The following is a 7,044-nucleotide window of genomic DNA, read 5'->3' on the forward strand; positions in this document are numbered from 1 at the left end:
CCAGGCCTCCCATTACCTACATTAAATCAACTTCTAGGGGACTGCTGTGATATGAGGAAATTTCAGGTTCTCACTGAGATTTTTATTTACGGATGGTGTAATGGTTAGCATTACTGCCTCACAGCACTGAGGTCATGGGTTCGATCCCCATCATGGCTCTAACTGTGCGGAGTTTGTATATTCTCCCCGTGCTTGCGTGGGTTTACTCCGGGTACTCCGGTTTCCTCCCACAATCCAAAAATATACAGATAGGTTAATTGGCTTCCAACAAAAATTAACCCTAGAATGTCTGTGTGTGCGTGTACATGTGGTAGGGAATATAGATTGTAAGCTCCACTGGGGCAGGGACTGATGTGAATGTTCAAATATTCTCTGTAAAGCGCTGCGGAATATGTATGCGCTATATAAAAAACTGTTAATAAATAAATAAATAAATAAATTTTACTGTGGCACACAAAATGGAAGCTGTTATCTGCTTTAGCTGCTGGCCACACATCAGACCAACCTTCATCCAAACATCCAACTAGTTGGTTGGATGGAATAAAAATTTGGTACTGGATAGGAGCAAATGTAATTTGTAGTTCAGTAATTTGCTCCGAAAATCTGGAAACTGACAAAACATGTCACTCAGACAAAGTAATGCAGTTGTATCTGTTTGATTTAAATAATTTCACTAAATGTTTTTGTCCATTTTCCTTGGTTTGTGAGCAAATTGCTCTTGGTCATTTGCTCCCATCCAGTACCAGATTTTTATTCCATCCAACTAGTTGGATGAAAGTTGGTCTGATGTGTGGCCAGCATTACAGACACTTCCAGGTGCTGTCATCTTTGAGATGAATGACAAGGGAGCCCTGCTGTTTTGGCTTAGTGCTAGTTCGGACACACAGAGTGTGTAGCTGGATACACAACCCAGCCCTTACTCCGAAACTGGGAAGTGTGGAGCATAATTAGCTAGCAATCAGTTTGGATTTCTGTGGGTGATGAAATGAGCAGCTGCTGCTGGAGACAAAAATGGATGCACATGGCAACCCTGGCATCACCAACTGTGCCCATCACCGTATTGCAATGTAGTGCATTCCGCATTAACCACCTCATACTAACTGGTGAAGGGACCTACAAAGTTAAGCACTCATTACTGATAGACAGGCTTGTGTTTCTTTTTCAAGGACAGCTGTCACGTACAGAGCCTGGTGTTCATGTCAGGCGAACGTGTTGGCCACACCATAAATTGGAACTTTTCAGAATGCACCTCAAAATAATTCTGGACAACTTGGGACCTATGACAGTACAATTATCCTGCTGGAATACACCATTGTTGTGTGGGTAAATAGAGCCCAAGAAGGTCTGCAAATGGTCAACAAGCAATGCAAAGTAGCAGTAACTAGTCAATGAACTGTTCAAATGGGCCAGGGACCTAACACATGTCATATGAGCACACCCCACATCATTATAGAACCACTGCAGTCCTGCACGGTACCAGATCCTCATGGGGTCTGCACCACACACAAACCATACCCTCAGATGGAAACAACTGAAACCATCACTCACTGGAACATGCCACATGCTAGGGTCTAATTATTGATGTCACAAGCACAGATGAGGCATTGTGTCTGGTGTCATAATGGTAATGGGCATTCTGGTGAGTCTTCTGCTCCCATGGAAGCTAAAGGTCTCTGCACTGACCTGCTGGATATAAGTCTGGTATCTTGTGCATTGAATTTGGAAGTGTCACTTGTCTGTAGCCATTGACAATTCTGGCGAGACACCTCTGGTCAAACCATTAAACTCCTGTGGTCGGGCACTTAGCTGTCCTCCGCAATTCATGATGTCTTTCATGAGGTATTTCCGATACACACGTGACACCATAGATTGACGGATGTTAAATGTCCACATCACTTAAATGTCCAATCCATGAGGCCCGTTCAAACTCCAATAATTCATGTTGCCTTGCCATGAGTAGCCCAGCCAGTGTTCGTACTGACTCATAAAATGTCAAAATTATAACTGATGCAGGTCCGCCCACAAGACATCACAGTACAGTTGCTCCACCATCCATTACCTTTACATGCCACTATCCCATTATTTTTGGCACTTCAGTGTACTTGCCAATATATATTATTCCCCTCTGGGACACTACACAGGGGAAATATGGAGGTGGCCATTGAGGGAAGATATGTACGCATATCATTTGGTGCTGCTCACAATAACGAATTGCTGAGGTAATGAAGACAGGATTCCTGTATTTCACTATGAAGTGGAGTGTAGGAATGTGTCTGTATTCGGGGTGGTGCCCTATTATTGTCTGAGTTTCTGGGACACTACCCCTATATTTTAGAAGCCATAGGGATGTTTTGTGAGAGTGCTCAAGTAAAGCTTAACTATATTGGGGGAAATTCAATTTAGGTTGGTAAATTCAGAAAATGCTGTTGTGCAGGGTTTTTCCAGCAGCTTTGTAATTTTAGTAGTCGGTTGAAGGACTAAAAATGGGATGCAGTCATTTCTAAATAAATCACTGTGTCTTTTTTCACTCACCTTCAGAACGGGTGCGGTATGACGCTCCGATAGTCGGGAGTAAGTATATCGACATCGGAATCCCGGCCACTCGCCACAGGTTCTATTCACCCTCTATGGGAGTCGCGTACCCTAAAGAGGAAGAATATCCCTTGATAGTTGGGATCCTGACTGTCAGGCATTTAACAATCGGGATTCCAATGTCAGTATACTGACCGTCGGAATCCCAACTGTCGCAGCATCATCCAGCACCCTCCAGAACAAGTTAGATTTTTCCTAAAATTGTTAGTTTTAGGAAAAATCACCAGGACTTGTTCTGGGACACTGGTGACAACTACCTAAGGACTAATTAAGCAATTAGACGTTTCCAATTAGCTTAGTCTGTAATTACTCGTCTTCTGCAGCAGTGTCTTCTGCATCCAGTGTTAGGGCAAGGTGAGTGTGTGTGAGTGAGTGAACCCCAAGCGTGCCCACCTATGGTTGTTTATTCCCCAACCCCCAAGCAGGACACTGGAAGAACTACATCTCCCAGCAGCCCTTGAGCCAGTGGAAAGATGGATTTTAAGCTTTTTTTTTTAACCAGCTGCCACTATTCAAGCCAAATTCTGTGATTCAGTGGTCTATAAAGCAATTTGGTTAATTTTAGACCCTCACGAAGCACCGCAAAATACAGTATATGCAGGGCTGGTGCTACCATTAGGCAGCTGCCTAGGGCAGCAGGCTCGGGGGGGGGGGGGGGGGTCGCCACTAAGTCTGCCTATCAAAATTAAAGGCTATCTATAAGGATCCTTGATGTACTTAATGCAGGATGCATTAATGCATCCAATTTTTTTGGGAGCCTCCCTGCCATTCCAGAAAGTTTATTAAGTACAGTATGCCTTAAGGGGTTGGAAAGTGGGTATTGGTGGCATTATGGGGAAGAGGGGGGGGGGGGGGTGCAGTAAGTAGAAGTTTTGCCTAGGGTGCTGTGAAGACTTACACCGGCCCTGAGTATATGTCTCCCTGGTTGAGAGGGCTGCAGAGGTCCAGGGAGCAAGCGGGAGACCTGCTCACCTTTCCGGAGTACAAAAGACATTTGTACTCCATTGTCTTATACTGTAAGTTGCTGTTAGCTTAGTTTGTTCATTTATATACTTTGGGCCTGATTCAGAATGATCTTAAATGGACAAAACCATGTGCACAAATGCAGAGAGAGTTATGGGGCCTACACACATGGCAATGTTGCAGAGCGATCTGAGCGTGGCTAGGTCACAGCACTGCACAGGCCAGCTCACCAGATTACAGACATTAATAAGTGCAAATACAGTATAACATAAGGATTGTAACATCAGGCAGGACCAAAAAACTTGATATATACATGGACAATCTACATCGCCGGGCGAGGTGTGTACAATCTGAAATCTAAGTTGCAGTGTAAAGCCCTGTACACACTGTGAGAGATTGGCTAATGACTAGTCAAAATCTCACCATGTGTACACCCCTTAAGAACACAGCAGCCAGTATTTACCCTGCACAGAGACAAACTACTTACCCAAATCTACTCTCTCTGCGCATGGTACATGTGCCCCACCTGCCATGCAACACACTTTTGTTCATTTGTGCAAGATTTTTTTTTTTTAAACAAAAGTGTTTATTTACCTTCGAAAAATGAGCAAATAAGGATACAGAAGAAGAAAGGGAAGGGAGTATCATACAGGGTACACAATTATAACACAACATAGCTAGTACACCTTTCTGGAGATATCCTTCATGTTAAATACCAAAAACTAAATAAAATGAAGAGGGATATAACACATGGAAATTGCAATGACATAAATACAATGTAACACTTGCCCAGTAATACCTCCTTGACAAGAGGAAGGAGTAAGGCAGAAGGAGTGAAAACAGAAAAACAGGAAAAGTTAAAAAAGGAGAAGAGAAGAAAGACAAGCTGAGCCAGGTGCATGCCATGAAAACAAAGACGAAATTTAAAGATGAAATTATAAAGTTAGAGCAAAAGTAATAGGTGCCGTACCAAGGAAGGATATCACAATTTATCCATGAATTCACCTCACTTAAACCACTTCAAAAGTGGCGATGAGGCGGAAGTGGAATAAGTACTATCATATTATAAGTCTCATATAAGTAGTGTTTATGAATATTTTTAAATAATAGTAGAAAGGCTAGGAATCGATGCTGACTTCCATAGTTGAGCGATTGCCTCTTTCATGGAAATCAGGATATGACCCAGCAGATAGGCATCAACATCTGCTATCAACGTGGGGTGGTAGTGGAAAAGGGCAACTACAGGGTCAACGGAGGTATCCTCCGCCAACCCCTCATTAATAAGTGCAAATACAGGACTGTAACACCGGGCTGCTGCGCAGTAGCACATAAAAACAGGTTCTGCTCATCTGCCGAACCCGGGACCCTAAGTATGCATCTGTGGTCTGCTGCCTAAGCAGCCAATAGAAGCTGGGGGCCAGCGCATGCGCAGTACCAAAGAAGCTGCATGTGCCGGTTATACTGCAGGGGTCGGGACCAGCAGCAGGGGGGACCAGCAGGCGGAAGCACATTCATGGTGGGGAAAGAGTCTACAGAAAATGAGGGCTGGCAGCGTAACAAATGGTGAATCTGCAAATATATGTAAAAAAAATCATGCTTTGGCACACCATGCAGTAACATCCGCTCCCCACTTCACCGCACATCGCCGGCTACCGCAGAGATGATTATCGCATATGCACTGACATATGCAATAATTATTGCAAAGTACAGCTCTTGCATCAAGAGCTGTCCTTTGCGTTGCTCCAGCGATGTGCAGCGGCACCCCTTCCCTCCATTACCCTGCGCTGATGATGATGCTGTCTGCTGCGGGTGGGCTCCTCCTTCTCTCCCCCCCCCCCCCCCCCCCTGTACCCAGAAGAGGATGTATAGTGCAACCAGGGGCTGGCTGGCTGGCAACTTTCAGCCTGGGGGGAAAAACAAGCAAGTGGCCCATCACCATCGCCATCATTTCACCACACTACCCTCTTCCCTCTAGTATGCAGCCAGGATTAAACAACCCCCCCCCCCACACACACACACACACACACGCACACAAATACAACAGAAAAGGGGAAAGTAGGCGCGCGTTGCAAAAATTTACACTGTAATGTCCATTACATATAACGCCACACACCATAATGCCCATTAAACATAATGCCACACACCGTAATGCCCATTACACATAAAGTCATCACTGTAATGCTAATTAAACATAATGCCACACACTGTAATGCCACACTACACATAATGCCAACACCGTAATGCCCATTACACATAAAGCCATCACTGTAATGCCAATTAAACATAATGCCACACACCGTAATGCCCATTACACATAAAGCCATCACTGTAAGGCTAATTAAACGTAATGCCACACCGTAATGCCCACTACACATAATGCCACACACCGTAAGGCCCATTACACATAAAGCCATCGTTGTAATGCTAATTAAACATAATGCCACACACCGTAATGCCACACCGTAATACCCACTACACATAATGCCAACACCGTAATGCCCATTACACATAATGTCACACACCGTAATGCCAATTACACATAAAGCCATCACTGTAATGCTAATTAAACATAATGCCACACACGGTAATGCCCACTACACATAATGCCAACACCGTAATGCCCATTACACATAATGCCAACACCGTAATGTCCATTACACATAAAACCATCACTATAATGCTAATTAAACATAATGCCACACACCATAATGCCCACTACACATAATGCCAACACCGTAATGCCCATTACACATAAAGCCATCACTGTAATGCTAATTAAACATAATGCCACACACCGTAATGCCCACTACACATAATGCCAACAGAGTAATGCCCATTACACATAATGCCAACACCGTAATGCCCATTACACATAATGCCAACACCCTAATGCCCATTACACATAATGCCAACACCCTAATGCCATCACCGTAATGGCCATTACACATAATACCAACAACGTAATGCCCATAAAACATAATGCCACATGCTATAAAGCCCATTTCACATAATGCCAATACCGTAATGCCCATTACACATAATAATGGCAATTACATATTATACCATATAACTGCTGCTTACCTACATGTTCATTGTCAGAAGTATATGACTTGTTGCCAGGGGCTACATGCTTCTTGGCAGGTGTTTCGTTCTTGTTGCCATGGGGATTTTTTGGCAGGGGGGGCCAGGGTACATGCTCAACGCCAAGGGGTTCTATTTAAATAGCGCGCCAGCGCTACCCGAATCCGCACTTCCGGGTAGTGCTGGCCGCGCTGTTGTCTTCTGACAGACACTAGAGGTATGGCAGTACCTCTAGTGTCGGTCTCCTATAAGGCGGCGGCCATTTTTGGAGAGGCCGTCGCCTTACATTTCTGCGGCCAGGAGGAAGCCAGGGATGAGCTGGAGTGCAACACGGAGGTGGCGGGCGGCTGCAGAGGTGACGGCTGGGTTGCGGCAGCGTGTGTAAGATGCACACAGCGGCCCAGCCTG

This window comes from Crinia signifera, chromosome 2, assembly GCF_055691185.1.
Source record: "Crinia signifera chromosome 2, ASM5569118v1, whole genome shotgun sequence".
Lineage (NCBI taxonomy): Eukaryota > Metazoa > Chordata > Amphibia > Anura > Myobatrachidae > Crinia > Crinia signifera.